We start from the raw sequence: 24,917 nt of genomic DNA, 5'->3' as shown, positions 1-24,917 counted from the left end.
AGCATACATATCTCTCTCTCTCTCTCTCTCTCTCTCTCCCCCCAAACAAGTGGTCTGCATGAGTTCAACTCTTTATATTTTCCTGCGGGAAGGAGAATGGGTTACACGCCCAAGAAAGGATCGATAATGTTCTTCTACTCATTAGATTCAACTCCTCTAGCTTGAGATCCAGTCCTAGACACGATGAAGAATGGCACATCAATTTCAATGGCATCAGGTCTCATTGTAGATAATAAGGCGCCAACGGCCGCTTGCAGAGTAAGGTAAGTCAAATCCAAGCAAAAGCTTTGTAGGTTAATCAGATGGAGAAATACTTTACTTTGCCCCAAGCTACGACTGTGCAAGCCAGCGTAATTCTCGTTTGGATCGTGATCTTTACAAGCTGTCGGGCTGCGAGCCAGACCTCTAAGCTAACACGAGTTAGTTGGAACTGAATACCGGCTGGAGAACCACTACCGGAGGAATGTCTTCACGCTGTGAGATTAAGTCCTAGGTCCTGCCAGAACTGACACACGCGAGAGGCCCTGAGCATTGTGCTCTCTGTAAGGTCTCCTGTCTCTTTGACCATACACCACCATGCCTGACCCACATTACGCCATGATGAGGAAGGCAGACATGCGCCTCACGAACCCGTCAACCTCTCGGGTGCTGGCCTTTAAAAATGAATTTCGCGAGCTTGGTTAATTCCTCTTACGCTAGGTCTCACCAGAGAAGTTGGATGGTTTAGTTTTCATGGCATTGTTTGCTCTAAGGGCCAATTCTGTAAATTTCATCACTATAGATTTCTTGCATTTGTTGTCTGGTGACAAGTTTTATGTCCAGTCATTCAATAAACATTGCGAGCTGTAAAACGCCGCGAAAGTGAAAATATTTACGAAAAAATTGCACGACTTTTTATCCATTAGATTAAAGTTTAACAATATTTGTGACATAACAACCAAGGTAAGAGAGCTATATAGTGTTAATTTACAGGAATAGCCCCTGAGACTTCCACTTAACGTAATGGGTGGAAACATGGTGACAAATTACAAACGGAAAACAAGCTTAAGAAATGCCTTCAATACCTACTCAATTAAAAATTTGATTTGAATTTCGTTGGTAGATATTCCCACGCCCGCGGAAGGTAGTATACCTGGCGAAATCCGATTACTGAGTCCTGCCTCAAGTTGATGTTTATGGAAGCTGTCTTCAGGAACCCAGATGTCAGGAGAACACTAGTCTCAAAGAACCCAGAGCACGGATTAAAAAAAAAAATGTATGGACACGTTAATGCATAGCTTTGTTGTATGCCACTGATCAACACAGGCTCTCTGCAACACGGAACAAAGATTTACTACGGCACACATCCGAAAATTATTTTCACTAATTTCAATGCTAGAATAAGTCTCAAGGACACACTAATTAGGTGACTGGTTAGAGCCATGATTCTTGACAGATAAACTATATTAGCCTCTTGGTTGGTCGTAGGCACCGTTTAGCATTCATTTAGTAATGCGCTGAAAAATCCCATCTTTTTTTTATCGTTCAGAAATTGCAAGAGAGCATCAGTAGCACGGGTGCCTCTGAGAATTTCGCGGGAGAACGACTGACTGTCGCTAGTGAACCGCTTGCAAAGTCGCCATTATATACACAGAGAGAAAGGTTTGTTTGGCTGAACAAAACATTTGTTTCTTTGTGACTAACAAATATATACAGTTGATTCAAACAAGTATTTTGTTGAAGGAAAAATTCGACTGACCCAACAAAATGGTTTCGTCGACTCCACTTTATATTTTAATGGGCAAAATTCATTTTGCTAAATGTGAAATTTTGTTAGGCCAACAAAATATTTTATTGCAGCAAGTAAATATTTGTTTCGGCCATGGAGGTAAGAATTAAGCAAGTTGTGTGCCATCTTTTGCACGTTAGTAATTGAAGTCAAAATGAGAACGACCCCCCACCTCCCTTTCCTATCTGGATATAATTTTTTTTTGTTATAATGAAGTTTAACGCTAACTCCTTGCAGGCGTGTTGTTACGATGTTTATTTAACATTACTTGCTTCAGTTTTACATTTTTTTACGTTTCTTCCTAGAACAGATTAGCCTTTATACAGCTAAGCTTTGTTTTGCTAACAAATTGCTAACCAGTTGACTACAACTTTAGAACGGACACCGACTCCTAGAGACTAATAACTTCATGGTTTCGCCACATGCAAAAATTATTTGTTTGTAGCGATCAAACTTTTTTCTCTGTGAATATTTTGAAACTTACTTGTTTCTATTGGCATGCAACCGATCAGAGTAAATAAACATGTATGGATTTTTAGAACGTAAGATGGGATCCTCCACCTCCCCCACTCCGCAAGTGGGCGTAACTCGGGATCACACGGGAGGGCTCGGAATCGGAACCCAGCATGATTTTCTTTTCTTTCATAGCAATAAGTTCTTTTCCACTATCTTATTGTGCATATTGTAACCCAACGAATTCCTAAGTGCCACATATTTTCAAACCACTTTACGGTAGACAGTACAGAAAAAGTAAAATTTTACTTGTCTGTATTGAGGCAGAACACAAAGTAAACCAAACGCCAGACGCACCACTCTCTCATCTGCGCTGAGTCATTAAAATTAAGGTCATCATCGCACACGAAGCACGCCATTTAAATATAATAAAAATTTTTTTGCGGTTACTATGGACCATGTTTTTATTCTGTTTGGGTAAACACCGTTGGGATGAAAATGTCTCCTTCCCTCCCCCCCCCCCCCAAGTTACTTAATACCTTATAGCCCAAACGATCTTTGAAAAGTGCATCTTAAAGGATGTCGGACGTTTTTGTTGACCTTCCGAACGGTTGCACGGATGCTTACATAATCGTCGGTGCAGCCTTTCGTGAAAGGACGAGTCGCCCGCGTCCTTTCGTGGCCTTTGAGGAGTTTGTGGCGCTTTCTATTAGCCAAAATGTTAAAACAGCATGTTCCTTAGCCAGCCAACTGCTGCCTACGCCCTTTTATGTTCAATAAAAACTGTCAAGTTATCAACTGGAAAGTGTAAAAAATTAAAAAAAAATGCCTCATAGTAGAGTGTAAAATATTTCTTCTTTTAACGCAACCAAATAACTGCCAAAGAAAAAGAAGTATTTCTTCAATTGTACACCAATTTGTGTTAACTTGGAGAAATAATTCGGATATTCTTTTACGGCTAATGTCTGTCTTATGCTTATATTGCACAACAAAGTAAATGTCAATCTCTGTTGCTATATTGATAGGTCTACTACTTGGCTTGTTAACATTAAATATGTTTGATAAAAAATATTTAATTATAATAAGTTAAAATATTTTTCAAATTTACAATTGGTTGATTTTTAAGACTATACGTTAGTGTATATTGAAAGTATTGGCACAGTTGTAGTCATTCTGAAAAATAAAATAGAAACCTAAACACCAATTCATTATTTCAATGGAGGAACCTTTTGAAGCAGTCTGTCACTATCAATAACAAGACATTTCATACAATTATGCACTATGCTCCAAACAGCAAAAAAAAAATATATATTATATTAAAAATTGTTGAAAAATTTGAAAACACGATGGCGTATTTAAATTACCACTCCATAGAAATCAATTATTAATATAATTAGATGATGCTACTGACGAAATAAAACAGAAAAAGTATTTCTAGAATTCTGATTGAAAATTTTACCTTACAAAATACAATGTTTCGGATACATTTGGCCGATCCGAGCGCAGTGGCTCGTGCAATCGGACTCGGATGCGTGACCTTTGACCTCTGACGTCACCGCATTCCCGAAAATTTTCCTATTTGCCCCCAAGTTTTCTAAAATTTTCCCGTTTTCCCTCAATATGTACCTTTTCCCCAAAAATTCACCCTTTCCCACTAAAATTTCCTATAAAATTTGGCATTTGCCCCATTTTCTAAATGATCCCTAGTCTCCCCAAAGAGGTTTATATTCCCTCTACCAACCGCCCAATAAACCTATAGGGGTGTGGAGTATGCTTTCTGATTTATCGGTTCATACATTAAATATTTTTTTCAGAGTTTCCCATCATATAGGTTAATATTATATTCTTTATAAATATTATAGCTATGGTTTGTACATCCCTATACTGTTTAAGTGAACGAACATAGACCACCATTTTGAATTACATCATTTCCGTCCGCCTTCTTGGATTCCATTTTCTTTTGCTCTATCATTCCATTTATTATGTAGCCATCTTGGATTACGTAATTTCCGTCTGCCATTTTGGAGTCTAGAACTTTCAGACTATTATAATTAATGTTTCACACCCACTGTATCATAATCGAGTGAACAAATCCTGTTTGTTAAACTTTTCGTTACAATGACATCATCTAACACCCACACAATTCTATCCGTTACAAAATTGGCTTTTTTCACCATCACCTTTGACTTATGACATCCCTATCGCCATCTTGGACCTTGTCTACATCACCAGTATCATCTCAACCTATAAAATCTTGAACTATGGCATCATCACCTTTGACCTAAGGCATCATTGTAGCCACATTGAATATTCCACCATCTTGAATTACATAATTTATTTCCATCATTTTGAATTCTAGAACTTTCCGCCATCTTGGATTATGTCTCATCATTTTTGACTCATGACATCACTGATATCATCTTGGACTACATCGTCATCACCAGCACCATCTTGGACTGTTTAATCATCAAATTGAGCTATGATATCAGCTCTGCTATATTGGACTTTGTCATCATCATCTTTTACTCATGAAATCACCATCACCATCTTTGATTACGCCATTGTCAACTTTTGACCCCTTTAACATCACCTTCAACAAATAGTCAGCATCCTTATTCTCCTTCCGTTTCGCTCATACATCCACCATCTTGGATTTACTTTACGAATGCTCTCATTGTACTTATGTGGCTGCCACCTGTATTTCGTCTGATCAAGCTCTCTCATTTCACAAACTCAACCACCATCTGGTAGTTCATTTCCCCATCATCCCATACACCAAAAACCATCTTGAATTATTTAATCATAGCCTAGGTCTAACTTATATTATTTATACTCTGCTAGAGTATGCTGATGTATTATTCGTTTGTTCAATAATGTTAGTTCAACAGTCATCATTTAGTGCGTTATTTACGATAACCGACTTTGCATAACAAATGGTACTGTTTATTTCATCCATTGCGCAAAGACCAAAGCAATGTATAAAACATAGGAGTCCATCACCTAAACATACTAAATACTAATTAAAAATAATTTATATCAAGGATAGTAGTCTCAGGACTGTACACAAACGTGTACTTGATGAAACTAAGATATTCCATTTTTAAATTACTCAGAACGTTATTCCAGGAATTAATAATAGGGCGCCAGAGGTCATCAAGAATTAACAACAAAATAACACAAAAAGACTTATTTTATTGTTTTAATCATAATGAGAAACCTCGAGTCATGGAAATAATAACCAAACAAACAAATATTAAATAAAGTCTATGGGATGTCGTAGATAACCTGACTCTTGAATAAAAATAATACAAAATAGATAAATTTCCTGAAATTGTTCACTGAGTAAAAGTTTTGGGGTTTTGCTCCGGCTTGCTCGAGCATGAAACGCCTAACCTAAAGACTTCTGGACTTGTGTACATATAGTTTGTGCTAATGTGAGTAAATTTGCCGTTAATCGCCGAAAGTCAATGTTCTACTAATTTCATAATAATCCAAAGTTTATACAATTACAGTTCGCAATAGTTGACGGTAAAATTTACGTCAATTTTATTATTTAGCGATGATGCAGACCATACCTTAACTCGGGATGATTAATGTCGTTCGTAAAATACTTCGTCACTCACGTGAATTGAATGCGATTATTCTGCATTCAATTACAGGGCGTCAATTAATATTGCCCAGTATTTTGACGTAATTTCCAGACCAATAACTCCGAAATTAGCATCGCCACGAATAAAATATTCCCAGAGGGAATACACTACCACACGCACTAAATGGCGTCATTTTCCACTCTTCTTCTTCTCTCTTGCCGAAATTAAATTGTTAATTGAAAAGGGCCAATCACGGCCGCGACACGTTAGCGTCCTTTTTAATGAAGCCAATGAAATGTCAATATCAATCAAGCATAGGCTCGTTAAAGCTGTTCCAAACGCCGCGCGATTATTTATTTTAGCAGTTGTCATGACGACGCAGCACGAGCTGCGCGCGCCGCCATGCGTGAAACAAAACAAAACACTGCCGAAAGTATTGGGAAGCGGTATTAACCTCGGACGTAAAACAATAACAAACAGTTTCAGTTAGTCTGATAATACCGTAGTATTACAGTGCCGCTCCCGATATAAATTTATATTTCACTGTCCAAAAAGTTAAATTCAATTTAGATCGTTAAAACAAATAACTGGAACTGGTTACTTCACAAGTTGGCAACATTGCGATGAAAGTTGAAAAACGTTATTCTCTTGCCAAACGACACTACTCTTCGTAGGCTTGACAGTCGCACTGTTGTTTGTAAACATGATCTGTCTACATGTTGTGGAGTATCAGTTACCTGATTAGGCGAAGCAAGGATGTAGAAGACAGCTCACCAATCTCACATGGTAAGTGACAGCTGAGCAGAGAGGTCGACTGCGGTGTAAACCACAGTGCTGGGATTGCGGTTCAGCCAACAATACCCTGTTGTAGGCGATCGACGTCGTGAAGACTGCTGGACCAGTGTGCTGTTCATCGATGATCGCATCACCTGATGTCACCCATGACATCACGATGGATGCCGTGGTGTCGTGCTGATGCGGACCCACCGGGTCTGCGGCGTGTTCGCTGGGGTCGTACCGACCGGTACGAGCTGCTGAGTCAAATGTCCAACACATGACTCTACATGTGCCTTGGACTACTGCTGCTGCTGCTGCTGCTGCTGCTGCTGCTGCTGCTGCTGCTGCTGCTGCTGCTACTGCTGCAGACGGTGTCGAAGGGGACCGCAACAAAACTCGTTCAGTTCGTCGGCAATCAGAAGACACACACACGTTAAACACACGTCCTATAACAGTTCTTATCACTCGCGCGATATGAATATACAGCGTCCTGTGATCGTGCCTCATGCTATCACTAACCCCTCTTCTTCTCTTGCTCCCCTAATCTAACATAAATTAAATGACTCGAGATTCCTCAAACTCATAAAATTAATAATTCATAACAACTTAATAATAAATATAAACATTAATTGAACACATAATAACTCTGTTAAATAATAAGATAATGCATAAATAAACAGTATTTGCAACAATAACATTGCATAGTACTTTGCAATAACAACATGTTATTGTTTACCTTTGTTGTAGGTGATGAATAAATAAAATATATTTTATGGATGTTATCAACATAATATCCTCACCTAGTAAATAATTACATTCAATTCCTTAATTGAGACTTGTCAATAATATTGGGCTTTCAATAACATATTAGCATATTTAATATGCTTCTCACATATCATATGTGAATATTGTCCTTCATCACATGTTATACAATAGCTACACTTATTTACAAGAAGAGACATTATTTGCTACTCAGCTATGAAATAATGACAATAACTTCAAGATAAATATTATTGTTTGAGTGCTAGTGTATAGTGTTTATGTTTTTAAAGCTGTTCATCAAAGACAATCTTTAAAATTCTTTATCTTTCATTTCTTCTTTTTCTCAATATAAAGTGGAGTGTTTTTACATCCTATTAATAAGAGTGTGGATGAAGTTGATATCCACTTATAGTTTCGGGTGTCCTGTGGGAACCCAATTAAAGTGCATTATTAACTACTAGACGATGAAGAAGCATAGGTAGGGGCAAGGCAGTAGCCTGGATCAAACTGTAAGTACTCATGCCAACAAGTGTGTTCATTTAGTAGGAAATTAGTCAACTAATCTTTTAGGCCATTAATTATATGTAGTATTTAGTTGTGTGTTGCCTTAGTTATACATTGTAATATGTCACATAGTGTTTGTACACATCTTATGCCAAATTTTATTTAAACCTCACGTGTATATCCATTGCTAATATGGTCGAACTCGACTAATAGGGTGATAATAACTGTGTCTCAACACAGTAACTGTACACACAGTACATAATATTTGGTATGTCCCTCTAGGACAATGTACCAAACCAACGCTCAGGCAACACATATGCTCCAAGCACAAATATCAGTTGGAATAAAATCATCAACAGACAAACACCCTAATTCTTCGAATATAAATTACCATATCGAAGCAATGAGGTACCTATACACCTGGATTACCTCTATCAACTCACGAGGATATATATATTTAAATTTCCTTAGCAACATAAACAATACAATGGTTTTTAGCATAACACAAGTAATAATGGTACATATTTGGTGTTCTAATCCACCACAGGTGTTTTGTAAGGCCTAAGTTGACTTAAGTTGTAATTCCCTACAATTTTTCCTGTATCAGGGTCCTGTAGAGTGTAGCAGTTACATTTCTCAACAGCTACTACTTTGTAGGGACCTGAGTACAATAAAAATAGTTTCTTCGCTAGATGAGCCCACTTGTTACTAGTTGGTGCTGTACGGCGTAGAACTAAGTCTCCTACAGTGAATTTACTGATCCTGGATGCTGGCTTCCTTTTCTTCCTAAGGTCGGCTTCTCTTGTTAATTTGTCTCGTACCAGTTCTTCAATTTCTTCCTGAGTTGTTAGCCCCTCCATGTCATGTTCTGGTTTGTCTCTTCCGGGTATAAGGTTGGTGGTAATAACTACAACCTTACTGAGCATAATTATTTTGATGCTCCTCAATTACAGCTTGAGAGTAGCTGCAATTCGCAGTCTGCTGAGGCTGCGTTCCAGTGCAGTTGGGCGGGATCGGCTGCTGCCGAGCAAAGTTTCCACGCTGCATGGGGTACGATGTGGTTGGAGGATGGTTGATTGTAGAGAAACTCGCTGGTGATTGATTCACAGGAGCGGTGTCTGCTACAGGGGGATGCAACATATGCTGTTGCATATTGTTGGGCGGCTGACGGTTTGAGTAACTCCTGTACTCCCACCTGGGTGGCCTTCCATTTGGATCTTCAGGACGGTAATGCTTTCCCCACCACTGGTTTTGGTTGTGGGTGTAGGGTTTCTTCGGCTGGCGGTTTCCTTGATGTTGAGGTTGGAATTCCCTCCTGGTCTTCCACTTCCCTGTCCGGTACTGTTTCGCAGGCTGCCATGACGTGCAGTGGACGTTGGCCTTGCCGCCGTCGTTACCACGCTGCCAGGGTGTGTAGAGTGGTGCTGCCTTCTGATGTGTAGGCTTGAGGTCTTTCTCCACCTCACTATTGTTGTTCCTGGACAGCCGCTCCAGCCGGTCGAAAGCGAGGACCTGTTCGCGGAACTCTGTGATATTGTTGAAGCTACGCCCGGTCAAATGTACTTGGTACTTGATGGGTAGCTGGGAAGTCACCATCGCCATGAACTCAATATCACCCATCTCTGGTTCGATGTATCGCGTCCTCTCGAACATTTGAGACAAGTGGGTCTCCAGAGTTCGGTTCTTCTTGTTATCATACCGCTCGGTATGCAGACGTGCCCTCAGTGTTCCCTGTATTTTCACATTCCAAAACTGCTGTTTGAAATGGCTTTTGAATTCTTGGTAGGAAGTGATGGTACTTTGTAATACCTCCCACCAGTAATACGCATGGTCTCTCAGTGCAGTTGCCATGCATTTCAGGCGTTCAGCATCACTTAGCCTGAACATGTCAGCGTATTCCTCGAAACGTCGAAGGAATCTCATTGGATTCTCTCCTTCATGAGCAGAGAACCTAGGCATCGCCTCTGACCATTGGCGTGCCGGGTGGTGCATCACTGCAACGGGATCCAAGGTGGTGTGTGTGTTAGCGGGGTTGGAGCGTGTGATTGGGATCTCAGGTTGCTCAACCTGCGGTGAATCACAGCTACTGAGGATTTCATTGGCATGGGTGTTCAGGGCTGGGGCCAATGCTACATGGTGACTGGAGGTGTGAGTAAGATTGTCTACCCTCAACTGCAATACCTTCTCTTGTAGCTTGCCTACCTGCTGCTCTATGTCAAGTGAAAACTCGGCCTGCCTTTTTACTAATGTGTCCACCTGCTCCCTCATGTCTGTGGTGTGATTGATTACCACATTTTCAATCATGGTCTGGCATGTAGATTGAATTTGTTCCAGGCCACAGCTGTTCTGAGCAGCTTGCTCAGCTAATTGGTTTAACCTGTCATTCAGCTGGCTGGTCTGGGTAGTCAACTCTGTTGCTAACCTAGTTGTAGTACTACTGCACTGCTGTTGTATTAACTGCAACTGTGTATCAGTGTAGCTTTCGTGTTCTGCCAACCGCACAGAAATAGCAGACACACTACTCTTGACTTCACCCATTTCACTTTTAAGGGTGCTATCTATGACTTCCAGTTGTTGTTTGATACTATCTTTAGTACTATTGAGACTCTCCTCCAATCTAGCACTAGTGCCCTGGAGACTCTCCTCTAACTTAGCACTCTGTTCTCGTTGTTGTTCTCCCAATTGCTTCCTAATACTATCCTCCAGCTTAGCATTCTGTTCTTGAAAACTAGCTTGTTGTTGTTGGTGGTTAGATTTTACTTCCTGCCACATGCTTTGCAGCATGATGAGCAAGCTAGCACTTGTTTCATTACTTATTGCAGCTGGCAATACAGGAAAAGATGTGTGTGGTGTGGTGGTAGCTTGGGGTTGTGTCACATCCACTCTAGCCGCTCCAGCATGTGTTACTGGGGAAACAAAATCTGTGTTATGTACTTGGCTAGGTGATGTGGGAACAGATTCATCTACAGAGTGTGTAGACTCCACACTACTGTCCCTGGAGCTGTCCTGACTGACACGTCTACTCCTTCCCCTAGTTTCCATATTTACTGCTATAACTTACAACACAAAACACAATACAAATATGCACACTATCGGCCCCACAGTTCGTGCACCAGAAAAATGGTTTGTAATTTCTTACTCCCTTCTGTACACAAACGTGTACTTGATGAAACTAAGATATTCCATTTTTAAATTACTCAGAACGTTATTCCAGGAATTAATAATAGGGCGCCAGAGGTCATCAAGAATTAACAACAAAATAACACAAAAAGACTTATTTTATTGTTTTAATCATAATGAGAAACCTCGAGTCATGGAAATAATAACCAAACAAACAAATATTAAATAAAGTCTATGGGATGTCGTAGATAACCTGACTCTTGAATAAAAATAATACAAAATAAATAAAGTTCCTGAAATTGTTCACTGAGTAAAAGTTTTGGGGTTTTGCTCCGGCTTGCTCGAGCATGAAACGCCTAACCTAAAGACTTCTGGACTTGTGTACATATAGTTTGTGCTAATGTGAGTAAATTTGCCGTTAATCGCCGAAAGTCAATGTTCAACTACTTTTATGATAATCCAAAGTTTATACAATTACAGTTCGGATACATTGACGGTAAAATCACCTTCACCAAATAGTCAGCATCCTTATTCTCCTTCCGTTTCGCTCATACATCCACCATCTTGGATTTACTTTACGAATGCTCTCATTGTACTTATGTGGCTGCCACCTGTATTTCGTCTGATCAAGCTCTCTCATTTCACAAACTCAACCACCATCTGGTAGTTCATTTCCCCATCATCTCATTCACCAAAAACCATCTTGAATTATTTAATCATAGCCTAGGTCTAACTTATATTATTTATACTCTGCTAGAGTATGCTGATGTATTATTCGTTTGTTCAATAATGTTAGTTCAACAGTCATCATTTAGTGCGTTATTTACGATAACCGACTTTGCATAACAAATGGTACTGTTTATTTCATCCATTGCGCAAAGACCAAAGCAATCTATAAAACATAGGAGTCCATCACCTAAACATACTAAATACTAATTAAAAATAATTTATATCAAGGATAGTAGTCTCAGGACTGTACACAAACGTGTACTTGATGAAACTAAGATATTCCATTTTTAAATTACTCAGAACGTTATTCCAGGAATTAATAATAGGGCGCCAGAGGTCATCAAGAATTAACAACAAAATAACACAAAAAGACTTATTTTATTGTTTTAATCATAATGAAAAACCTCGAGTCATAGAAATAATAACCAAACAAACAAATATTAAATAAAGTCTATGGGATGTCGTAGATAACCTGACTCTTGAATAAAAATAATACAAAATAGATAAATTTCCTGAAATTGTTCACTGAGTAAAAGTTTTGGGGTTTTGCTCCGGCTTGCTCGAGCATGAAACGCCTAACCTAAAGACTTCTGGACTTGTGTACATATAGTTTGTGCTAATGTGAGTAAATTTGCCGTTAATCGCCGAAAGTCAATGTTCTACTAATTTTATAATAATCCAAAGTTTATACAATTACAGTTCGCAATAGTTGACGGTAATATTTACGTCAATTTTATTATTTAGCGATGATGCAGACCATACCTTAACTCGGGATGATTAATGTCGTTCGTAAAATACTTCGTCACTCACGTGAATTGAATGCGATTATTCTGCATTCAATTACAGGGCGTCAATTAATATTGCCCAGTATTTTGACGTAATTTCCAGACCAATAACTCCGAAATTAGCATCGCCACGAATAAAATATTCCCAGAGGGAATACACTACCACACGCACTAAATGGCGTCATTTTCCACTCTTTCTTCTTCTCTCTTGCCGAAATTAAATTGTTAATTGAAAAGAGCCAATCACGGCCGCGACACGTTAGCGTCCTTTTTAATGAAGCCAATGAAATGTCAATATCAATCAAGCATAGGCTCGTTAAAGCTGTTCCAAACGCCGCGCGATTATTTATTTTAGCAGTTGTCATGACGACGCAGCACGAGCTGCGCGCGCCGCCATGCGTGAAACAAAACAAAACACTGCCGAAAGTATTGGGAAGCGGTATTAACCTCGGACGTAAAACAATAACAAACAGTTTCAGTTAGTCTGATAATACCGTAGTATTACAGGACACTCAACTATCATAACGGGAATAAGGGAATAAGCACCAAGCATTTGACATCACACACCAAACTTAAAAAACATATTACAGAAAATATAACATTATTTACTCGACTTTAATTAAAAATTATTTAAAAATAATTTCTTATATTCAAAACCAATTCCTAATTTCCTTTTCGATTGACCTTTTAACTAGAAAACATAGTAATGCTAGAACAATTACTTATTTATTGTAATAACCATATATATATTATACATGTACAAATGATCATTATTAATATCCCTGCATATATCAGTATATTTACTCATTTTGCATCCAAAAAATATTCATATTTCAGCATAGGTTTGGTAGAATATACTTTATGACCTGCATTATATTTATATTTATAATTGTCACTATAAAATATTAATCAGCTCAAACTAAGCGAAATAAAAACATTATAAATATTTAACATAAATTTATTTACCATATTTTTATCTTACATAGTTTTACATAAAATAAGCATATCAATATACATCTACTTATGTAGTGGGTCGAGGTGACTAATTCTCTGCTCCAGATGGTTCACCGAAGTCTGCGTGATCCTTTACCCATGTACTCATTTTCATCCAAGCAGAGATTTTCGATACTCTCTTTAACTGACTACTTCACGTCGTTTGAAGTGTAAATTGCAGCAGCCAATGTCTTGAAAGCTCGCTTGCTCAATTGATTATCGCGCGGCTCCGGTTTGCTATAAATACAGTCCAATTACAAGTTATATTTTAAAGGTCCCTGTGTTGCTACATCATCCGTAAGCTGATGTATTATTCTGCTTAATATTTTCGAGGAAAGTGCAAATGTATTTATTCTCACTAAGAGTATTTAGATAGTAGATGTCTTTCAAAGATGTTGATTCCATAGTCTAAGATGTCATAGGTTGAGATGATGCTGGTGATGATAACAAGGTCCAAAATGGCGGTCGGAATGTCATAAGTCAAAGGTGATTGTGAAAAAATCCAATATGGCTGCATCCAGAAAAAAAATCAATAATTACGATATAACCATAACGAAAAAAGTGTAACGGAAAGGATTGTGTGGGTGCTCAATGATGTCATTGTAACGAAAAGTTCATCAAATAGGAGTTGGGCACTTGATTACGATATAGTGGGTGTGATATAATAATTAAAATTTTCAGAAAGTTCAAGAGTCTAAAATGGCAGACGTAAATGGCTACATAATAAGTGGAATGATAGAGCATGAGACAATTTGTGGGAAAATGGGAAATTTTGGGGAAATGGGAAGTTGTGAGGGAAAAACAGAAAATTTCTAGGAAATTTAGAGGTAACGTCAGAGGTTAAAAGTCACGAATCCGAATTCGTTTCCACCAGCCACTGCGCTCGGATCGACCTAACCTAACAATTTACATACTGAAAAAATTTGATTATATTACAAAGTTGTGCCTGAAACATTTTTGCTCGATGGTGTAGTTCGGGCAAAAAAAAAAAAACACCAGAACAAGGACAGCGCCAATGACAGAAGTCGTGCATTGGAAAGAGAGAGCAAATGCCCAGTGCAGCACACTGCAATCTAAGGATGAGACGCGCTTTAGTTTTTCACCGAACACAGTCTTGCAAATAAAGTATCGTAGGGTTAAGGCTGTATCAGTTAAGGGTTCATCTTTAGTCTACGGAAACAGCCTTTAATCCCTGGGGCCTCGGTGACGACCACACGTGAGAAAACAAGACGGCTCCAGCCATCCTGCTCGGGTCGGCATCTCGCCGCCGGCAGCCGTCGGCTCTTGGAAAATAACATTCCTCAAGGCATGCAGAGAGCATATCCTGATCTATTTATATTATTAAGGGGGGTGGGATTTGTGCGTCTTACACAGAAAAACAATGTTCTGTACTTTGACAAAAGATTTCTTTGGAAACAAGCTGCCAAGAAATAGTTTGTAATACTACAAGCAAGATATTGTATCTCAGTAAAAACACATGGCTATAATTATTTTTGCATGTGTTAAATACGTTTTTCTATATAATACTGAGTATTTCTTATGAAAATGACGCATAATTCTATATTTTAATTAATGTTTCATTAAGTATAAATTTTTAAAACCATGGTCTAAGATAATAGAAAATCAAATAATAAGACTTTACTTATTTTTATTATGTTTATTAATGTGCGCAGTTAATACAGGAAAGCTATTCAGGAAAACGGTTTACAAATCACTTTAACTATTGGAAATGCTGGAACAACACAAAGCATAAATTTACCGATAAGAATCAGAACCTAGTATTACTGCTGACACTATTTTGTAGTGATACAGTTGTTTTCATGTAATATACAAATTTACAAATATCTGTAATTTTACATGAATGTTTTTGTTTCATAGGCAATAAAATTTACAATGTAAGGCTCGAGTTGGTCATTTCATTTTATTATCTATACTATATTTCAGGTTTTCGTGAATAAATTTATTTCTATAACACAATCGCATTTTATGTTTCATCTTAAATTTTCTCACCACTAGTTTACCTGTACTACATGTTATCCTGTAGCGGTAAAAAAATTTCTTTAGGTGTTCATCATTATGAACACATTTTTATACAGCATGTTTCAAAAATTTCGTGATAGGTACATACGATAAGGAGTGACGGAATGCAACTAAATAGACACAAGCCATGCTACGATGCTTGCTTGGAGCTGGACCGATTAAGCGCTAGGAGAGCGTATTCCAACGCGCTCACCCATTCCTGTACCCAGCCCCCCCCCCCCCTCTTGGAACGTATGATGATGAAACTCCCATCGATTCAGATGAAGGATTTATTTCTTTGAATGATTCTTGCAAGTGTAAATTATTGCCAAGATTTTCGTTTTCGCCAATGAACGGCGGTCACTTCATCGCCAGCGTGAAACCCACATCGCTGTTGGCGGTCGCAATGTTTACCAAGTGATGTGATGTGGGATCTGTATGATTGGAAGATGTCGAATAAAACTTTATTCTTAAATTCATCTGTGTCCTGTATTCTCGTCTCTTTCTGTCTTTTTTCCCCGTCCTTTCATACAGCACAGCACGCACCGCCCTCTAGCGCTTCACCGCTTGAGTGCCGGATGTATACACTGTTAGAGAAATTGACCGTAAAATTACGAAAAACGCTGGTAACAGATTATCCAAGGATCTTTGTTAATTTACGGTTATCTACGTAAGTTTATGGATGTTGAGTTTACTGACTTTGAATATGAATTAACAGTAATAATCTTATTATACTAACAAAAATTTAAAAACAATTTTGAGTCTTTAAAAAAAAACTTTTTTTTCTTCCGCGTGAGTATTTTCCTTGTTCAAAACGAAATACGTAACTCGGAAGTTGGAGCTCGGCGTAGTTTCTACGAAGATCCAGTTATTTGATGTTTCGAAGAACTCTTCGTTTATTTGAGGTTAAGTCTTCCTTTAAAAGTCCATAAACTTACTGCAATTTCTAGAAGTGTAACGTATGATTATTTTTGCTTGTCTAGTGTGTTCTATCACTCCATCTGAGTCATGAATATTGAAACAGCCTGTATACCGTATGATATTGACACAATCGTGATTTTATTGAAATACTCGTCGTATTAATGGCCTGAAGTAAGAAAATACTGTAACACCAAGAGGAGGGAGGTGAAGTGAAGAGTAGCTGCCATTAACCTCAGCGGAATGAAATGAAATCAGTGAATCAGCGGGTTGAAATAAAAAGCCATCGAGCCATCTCCTAAATCAGTTTTTACTATTTTGCAGGTGAAAAATTTCTGATTTGTGGAGCAAACTTCACAATTGGCGCGTGTCAGAAGGAGATTCCAACAAGGTCTGGCTTGAATGAATTAAATTTGCTGAGGTGACGAGTTCATTTAGGGTAACGTTATTTTTATTTGGGCCTATTAAAACTCGTGCATTCATGCCGGTAGACCAATCTGGAGTGCAGTTCATGAACTTAAAATTCTCAAACTGTTATCTAAAAATCTTTCTCCAATGCTAAAAAAAATAATAATAAAAGTTTCCGAAGGCACAAGCAAACGGGTTTAAAGGAAAGGAGTCGTTAAAAATTAAAATTAATGAAGCAACTACATTAAACTGTGATGGTAAGCAAACCTCTAAGCCATTGGATATATAGTAAAAAATTCACACATTCACTGTATTACACAGGTAAAAAATATTTTTTTTTAATCTAGCTATATACCTAAAACACGTGTAGATCATTACCACGTGAGTTAATATTCGTGAATAAATTTACAATTATCTGCACTGATGTTAACCAAGTTTGTGATCTACTTCATTACCTTGCATACCTACACAATAAGTTGTGTTACAATTTTATTTTATAGACTATTAATTATTATACTACAAATATATAAAAATATAGTCACTGAACCCACTTGTTTTAAAGTTTCAAGGTAGACCCAAAAGGAAATTTCATGTTTTCCATTCCCCTACAAATATTTTAAACTGAAGAGGTGTTACATCCTTTAAAAAAAACTATATATATTTAATTATTTCGTCATCACAGACATATTGAGATATTTAAGCCTCGAGTATGAATTATATCCTAGCTATTCAATTTTTCTAAAAAAAAAATGTGTTTATTTAATATGATTATTTTTTATTGCAATAAAGCAAATATTAGCACTGCATTATTGCACCAGAGTTAATTTCGATGTGTAACATCTTAGCTCTCGGTATACGGCAAGTGGTAGGAGTAAATTTATGAATGGAACGGAAATATGTAACAACGGAGCTGCCATCTGTGGCGGATAGCGTGAACTATGAGTTCACACAGCCAAAGGGAAACTTCATATTACTAACTATTTAATTAATTTTAACAAGATGGGCCGATTTTAATAAAATTCCTTGTTGAAAATTAGATTCAAACCCGGGGTTTAAAAAATTTTCAAATATTTTAAAATTTTATCGGATCCGTTTCATTATATAGTTTAATCTCTCGTTCTGCAAATCGAATGATTCGAAAGTCAACATAGCTGCTCTAGCAGTGAATTCTAACATAATGTGATTCGCGTCAAGAAATGTAGTTGCAACGTGAGAACACACGAACTTACTCGTTACCGAGGTTAGATGTTGCACATCACTTGCGAGTACTAAACGACTCACGCACTTTTTTGTTTTTATTTTTAGGAATGAACTATACTTTGTATTTTTTAATTTTATAAAAATAAGCGTGCTCATGGATGCCAGTGTTTCTTGTCATTGTTTTGGCAGTATGTATGTATTAGGGTGATGCCTAAAAGACAAAAAAATTTTTTTTTATTTTTGCTGTAGTTCACCACACCATTTTGTTCTACCTGATGAGAGAAACAAAATATAATTTTTTCAATTTTTTTTGAACAATTTTTAGGGGTTGCTACCAAGCTTCGAAGTTATAAAAAATATTGCAAAAATAAAATTTTTCAAAAACAATTTTTTTTTGTAAGGAATTAATATTTTTTTATTACAACCCAGTTGTTTGTGGTTTTTCAGTATAAAAATGTTATTAAAACCTAATTTAAATGCTAAAATTATCTCTATTTGGTTTTTAATTACATAAGAAAATAACTGGTAAATGGTAAAAAACACAATTTGAAAATAATTATTTTTATTTTCATTTCCTTACAAATAGATATCAAAATGGTCTTGTAATGCTGTGATAAAGTGTCTGTCTGAAATTATATATATATATATATATATATATATATATATATATATTAGATTCTTAACGAACAGTATAAATTTTTGTTTTAACGTAATGATGCAATAAAAATACGTACAGACACAGAGTCTTTTAAAAACTATTCAAATCAAACCTAACCAACTGCTATAGTCCACTAGGCAGACAACAATGTGGATTTTTTTTGTAGTCTGGATACTTCTGCCTGAATGATTTTACAAGTAATAAAATGTACTGTTTCTGGTCTTCATTAAGAGTAAGAATTTTATTATATTCTTGTATAAGGGACACTCCTTACTCTGCAGTATCATTTACTACCTTGAATGACTTCACTATTTCTTTCATATTGACATATTCTTCGTCTTTATTCCAATCTTCAACTTTTTTTCCAATAAACTTTGAATCGATTCCGGCGATGGAAAATAATCGTTTTGTATTACTGCTGACAAAATCCTCCAGCCCTTTCTTATTAATAGTGTCCAGGTCAATAGTGATGCTCTTTGGAGAGAATTCAGCTCCTTCTTTATTCAGTGCTTCCACCATTTTTTTTCTTTGTTGCATTTGCAACGTTATCATCAAAAAAATATAGAGCAATCAGTTCTTCAGAAATGTACCATAAATGGCCACAAATTTTGTTCAATGCCTTTTTTGCTAAAAACACTTGACTTCCTCATATTTCTTCAACTCTTTAAGGAGCTCTAAATCGTTCTTTGGTGCCGAACATGCTGATGGAACTTGGAACCAAAACTTTATGTAAATAATGACTGAGAACATACAGATCTCAAGCAATCATTTTTCTTCGAGCTTCGTCAATTTAAATTGTTCTCTAAATAAGAATATTTTCAGAGAGTAAATTGATTTGGCCATCCATCGAGCACGGTGAAGACCTGCAGGCTTCTTAAATGATACACCTTTTTCTGGAACTCCTCCTAGAAATATTATGCTTAGCTGCAACAGTTCCATGTAGTCATCTCGTGGCTGATATTCACTTAGTTGTTTTTGAGAAAAGGCAATTATTTCATCTTTAAGATTCTTTATCTTGCCCATAGATTCTACATCATTTTCAATTGTTGGATATTCTTCTTTATTGAACGATGACCAACATTTCTGGAATCTCTTGAATAACAAATGAAGAAGGTCCTAATTGGTTTTGTACGATGGATTCGAGCATTATTTCCATAATATGGTGCCTACATGGTAGCCAAAGCATTTCTTTATCCATTTTCTGTTCAAGTAAAATACAAGCCCCTTTGCGTGATCCAGTATTAGATGCAGTTGTATCAAAACACATACTCTTCACTTTATCAATTATACCCCAGGAAATGAGAGAGTCATAAACTGCTGATGCTATTTTTTCACCCTCTCCAGATTCAAGTTTTGGTATGCAAAGGAGCTGATCCACTCCTTTTCCTGAAACTAAAACTGGAAGACGATCGACTACTTCCTGTCCTGTAATATCTTCTAACATTTTCCCATCCCAGTGCACAGTTAAAGGTACAGCAGCTGAAAACTCCTTTTTTATATATTCTGCTATACTCTGTCTGCATTCAACTCGCTGACGGCGTATAGAAGAAAAATTTAGATTATATTTTGCAGGATCACATCCCAGCCAATTTAAAGTGGATGTAAGGACAAGAGCTGCTTTGCGATCACTTATTTTTGCAACATCCAAGCTTGTAGTCAATTCTCTGTTAAGCAGCTTTTTTATTCCTCTTTTCTTTAGTCCTATGTTTTGTATTTCCCCAGATATAGATGTTGAAGGCCCCTCAAAGTCACTGTCGTAATCATGTGAGGATTCATCATCGGAAAAAATGCTAGGAATTTCTTATTTACACGTGATTGCCTTAATACTATCACTTTCTTTTGTCTTAAGCACCTCCATTCGAGCCTTTTTACGCTCTTGCTCTTCTTCCTTCTTGGATAGTTTCTTGTCAATGCCACCTATTTTCCCTTGACGTCCTTTTTCACGCTGCAACACTAAAAAGTCTCTATCTTCTTGAATTTGAATAATTTTCAGTGCCTTTGCATGCGCTACATCAAATAAGTAATCTAAATTGTAATTCCATGTTTCTTCTTTTAGTCTTAATACTGCTGATCTTTTAGATTTGTTCTCTTTTTTTTTGTTCAGATTCTGCCACTCTTTGAATAACTTTTCTACTTTATCAACAACATGTATTTGCTGTCTGGTAGGTATCCTAGCCTTATTCCAAACGGCTAGCAAATCTTTAGAGGTCGAATAAGCAGCTTCACGAATCTTTTGCTTTACTTGTTCTTTATAATAAAAAAATACGGACAGTACTTCCCGTTTAGATGGAAGTTTGGTATGAATGAACGTTTCAGACATCTGTCCGACCAACCATATTTCTGTCTTTTTCCTTGTAGAAATTGCAGAGTTTTTACTATGTTCCATGGTAAATACTAATAGTTATAAAATTAGTAACCATAAATTATATGACTTTTCAGTTTAAATTCATAAATTTGCAGCCTACATAGATAAAAACTTTTCAAGTAAATAATATTTTTTAGTTTGTTGTGTAATTATTTGGTTTACTATTTAAACAATGAATACAAAAACACTACTATGAATTCACAAACCAAAATCACTTTCAATAACCAACTTTAACCACACACTCACAATCATAATTACTTTTAAAAACACTCTGGATAAGCTACATGAACAACTGCACAGATCAGACAGGCACACTGCCCAGACAGGTACTGACAGGCAACTCACACATGACCTCGGCTGTGGGTTAGTTTGAGGGGTGTAAAGGGGGTATTTTGAGGAGGGGGGGAGGGGTGAGGTTGCTTGGAGGGGAGTCTCAGCACGACAATGTTCCCTTTAATGTGCAAAGTGGTGGTTGGTTGCTCAAGTATTTTAAAATTACTTATTTCCTTATATTAAAAATTCATGTGCTGCAATATTGGTAATTTTATAAACTTTAAATGCTGGTAGCGACCCCTAAATTCGCTTTAAATACAGCCAAAAAAAATTCTAGACCATTTTACATGTGGGAGAATAAAATGAGAGGGTGAACCATTAATTTTTTTTTTACATTTTTAAGCATCACCCTAGTATGTATGTATCATGAATGTTTAATAACGTACCCTCAAATACGCCAGGCTTGTCGCGTCTCACGCGGCACTCGCTCTCTGATCAGGCGGAGAAGTTCGGTCGAGCACCGAGCCGTCTGAAACACACAAGTTCAAGGTTCTGTTTGTGTTGCAGCGTGATTAAGTCTACAAAATACACGTAAACTTGTTTTATTCAAGTTAAATCATGATTAAGGGTTGAGGGTATATATTAAAAAATCCCTCTACTGTTCCACACAGTTAGCTACCCCCGTCTCCGCTCCCAGACTTGGCCGTTTCTCCGTAAAGAAGATACGTCTCCGACTAGATGCCAGGAGTGGGCAAAAGTAATGAGTGGAGTAATCAAAATCTAAGGTTGCGCAATTATCAGTGAGATTTAAAAAGTAATTCCAAGCCAACAAATTATTTAAATTTATGAAATGTATTTTACCAGGCGCTAACGCGCGAACAAATACACGAACATGGCGCGCGATCTCTCCATAAAAAAGAAACAGGCCCCAAATATTGAAGCAAAGAACATAAAATAATAACTACCATAAAGTAACCACATTACAACTAATTTCATAACTAAATATAATCAAGACTTTTAAATAGTTAATAAGAGTAATGGGTAGCAGACCCGAAGAAAACAGCAGTTTAATTGTAAAAGTTAAAACGAGACATTAAGCTGACAAGCAAAAGAAATTTGAAAACAGTTTCTCACAAAAAAAAAGTAATATTCGTACACAGCCCTGCACTATGCTGACAGTTCTACGATATACGTTGAAGACGTTCAGTCACAGGTGACTTCACTGACGGAGCATTCAAAATGCCGAAAGGGCAAACGCATGGGTGAACTGCGGCGCAAAGGGCGGAGGTTTTTAGACTGCGATCCACTTTTTTGTAGTCCAGGGTTGTCATCGTGGCGTGGAGCCTTCTTACGAACCTCAGCATGGTCCACCTTCTTCTAACGCCCTCACACTTCACGATCCCTGCTTAGCAAGCCTGCGAGTAGAGCCATGACGAAGTCAACTCGGGCCTCCCTCTACTGCATCACCAGTGCACGGTACACACACCTCGTGAACAGCCGATGCGCTGGCACCATGAACTCTCTACACTCGTGAAGTCCTAAACCACCGTGCAGCTCCAAAACTATTTAAACACATTTCATGTGGCCGGAACAAGAGGCACGCCCAGTAAAACCCTTCTACTCGCGCCGCACGAAGTTCCGCCTATGTGTGTATGTGTATAGTCCGGCCGGCGCGACTCGACTCCTCATTTCCAGTATCTCTCTCTTGCCACCACTGCGCACGGGCGCTAGTGTCGCGCGTCACACGATTAAGACTCGAATCAAAGGTCTCACACGTAGAATAAATAATCGAACAGTAATCTGCGCCCCACACAGATAATCATAAAAAATGATAAAAATATTACAAAAGACTGATGTATAAAGTTACAAACATACACACTAGTTAAAATTACAAAATATAAATCTTTTAGCGCCTGCTGGAGCCAACCTTTGGTAAACAGAAGCGCAAGGAAAGTGGTAAAATAAAATACAAAAGTTAAATTAAAATCGCTAACCAAAGATTTCTTTTCATATACATGAAAACAAGGCAAATTAAAATACGTTAATATTAACACAACAGAATTAAACAAGGAAAAATATGTCAGTGCCATGAAGATGCCACAGAGTTATCGAGAATGATTGCTGAGATTCTAAACAGTTATTGTATAATAAGTATTTAATGGATAAACACGTATGGCGTCTTAAAATATTAAGATTATAGGTGAAATTATTTTACTGTTTTCCCCTAAAATGAATACAGTTACAGCCATTTTAATATTTTAAAACAAATTTTCCTAAGTGTACCCAGACGAATTGCCATGCGGTTTTTTTTAATACGTTATAAATACTTAGTAAAATAATAATACATAAGATAAAAGCACTAAATTTTGCGACGTGGGTTCGAACCAGGCACCCCTCCGTGACTCTAACGTACGAGAACTGAGTTCGTATATCGTGGTCAAGTTGCCGGAAGCCGCTGTGCGTTACCGCGCGACAGTAAGCACACCGTCCCAAAGATGTTCACGACCTGAGTGCGGGAACCCAGAGTCGCTTCACGATGCTTCTGCTAGTGGGACCAGCCCCCCCCCCCCCCCCTTTCTCATCAGGCACTCGCCGTGCGCAGAGATGCAGCAGAACCCTCGCCCTTTATGAACTGCTCGAGATGTATGAATGGTGTCCACTCACAAAATATTATTTAAGAATATGTTGAGGTCAGAATGACATCGTCACACGATGTGTTGGCTGTTGTTGGGTGTTAAGAGGCAACACATGTCATTAAATATCCACTAAGTTACCAATTTAAAAAAAAACTGAAGTACGGTACCAGAAATTTTGTTCGTAAAATTCAAGTCCAGCTGATAACTTTATTGTCACTTTATATTTTCTTTGTCTCCATCCCATCCTTGGGTTGTTCATTTATTTTCACTAAAAGTTTTTTTTGTGGCATTTTGCTCAATGGTTTCTGATATCTAAACTAATCGCGCGAGGGTGTTTTCTTCGGCATGGTTCCGAGTCGTACGTTTTTATACGCTGTTTGGTTACGTCGCGAGACAAGGCTCTGCAGCATCACCTGCGCGAGGCCACGCGTATTATTTGCGCAGGTACTTCATCTTCGGAGAGTGAAATTGGCTAAAAACGAAATGTGTTCAGAATAACTTTCAGGTATGGTGCTCCCGGTAGAGATTCTTGAAAGGCACTCGGGGGACCGCTGAGATCCACGCGCGCCAGGCCGGAGCCAGACACCGCGCCAGAAGCAGCCGCGCGCGCCCCACTGATCATCCCGCCTCGCCGACACGAATAACACCCCTCGCCGGGCTTGCGACGAAGTGCGGGCGGGCGCCTCCCTCCCGGAGCGTGATTTAAGGTCGCCGTGAATCAAAGGACGACGGAACCGTGACGGATTGCTGTTATCACAACTGCCTTGACGCCCGCGTCGCTACTTGTCGCGGGGCAGCCGCTCTCTCCGGTGCAGTTAGTTCCTCAGCGAGCAAGCCGCGGCTGCTACAGTTGGTTAGGCGAGGCTGTCAGGGATGCCAGGTACCAACACCAGTCAATCTGTTGTTCGAAATGATTCAAGCACTGGTGTATTTTGATTTAATAGAACTATTTGGGCATA

At 38.0% G+C, this 24,917-nt stretch overlaps 2 protein-coding genes across 5 annotated transcripts in view; one reads left to right on the top strand and one right to left on the bottom strand.

Moving 5' to 3' along the window:
* Positions 1-24,917, bottom strand: part of LOC134542448 (ecdysone-induced protein 74EF-like) — a 507,486-nt gene that overhangs the window by 226,239 nt on the left and 256,330 nt on the right. For all 3 annotated transcript variants that reach the window (XR_010076802.1, XR_010076801.1, XM_063386723.1), the window contains one exon: positions 21,769-21,851. The gene's annotated coding sequence lies outside the window, so the exon portion shown is untranslated. The remainder of the gene's footprint in view (positions 1-21,768; positions 21,852-24,917) is intronic.
* Positions 1-24,917, top strand: part of LOC134542433 (U7 snRNA-associated Sm-like protein LSm11) — a 195,055-nt gene that overhangs the window by 101,344 nt on the left and 68,794 nt on the right. The gene's annotated exons all lie outside the window — the stretch shown is intronic.

The sequence above is a fragment of the Bacillus rossius genome, chromosome 1 (assembly GCF_032445375.1).
Source record: "Bacillus rossius redtenbacheri isolate Brsri chromosome 1, Brsri_v3, whole genome shotgun sequence".
NCBI classification, from domain to species: Eukaryota; Metazoa; Arthropoda; class Insecta; order Phasmatodea; family Bacillidae; genus Bacillus; species Bacillus rossius.
The sequence above is the reverse complement of the archived record's forward strand: the minus strand, read 5'-3'. Positions and strand labels throughout refer to the sequence as shown.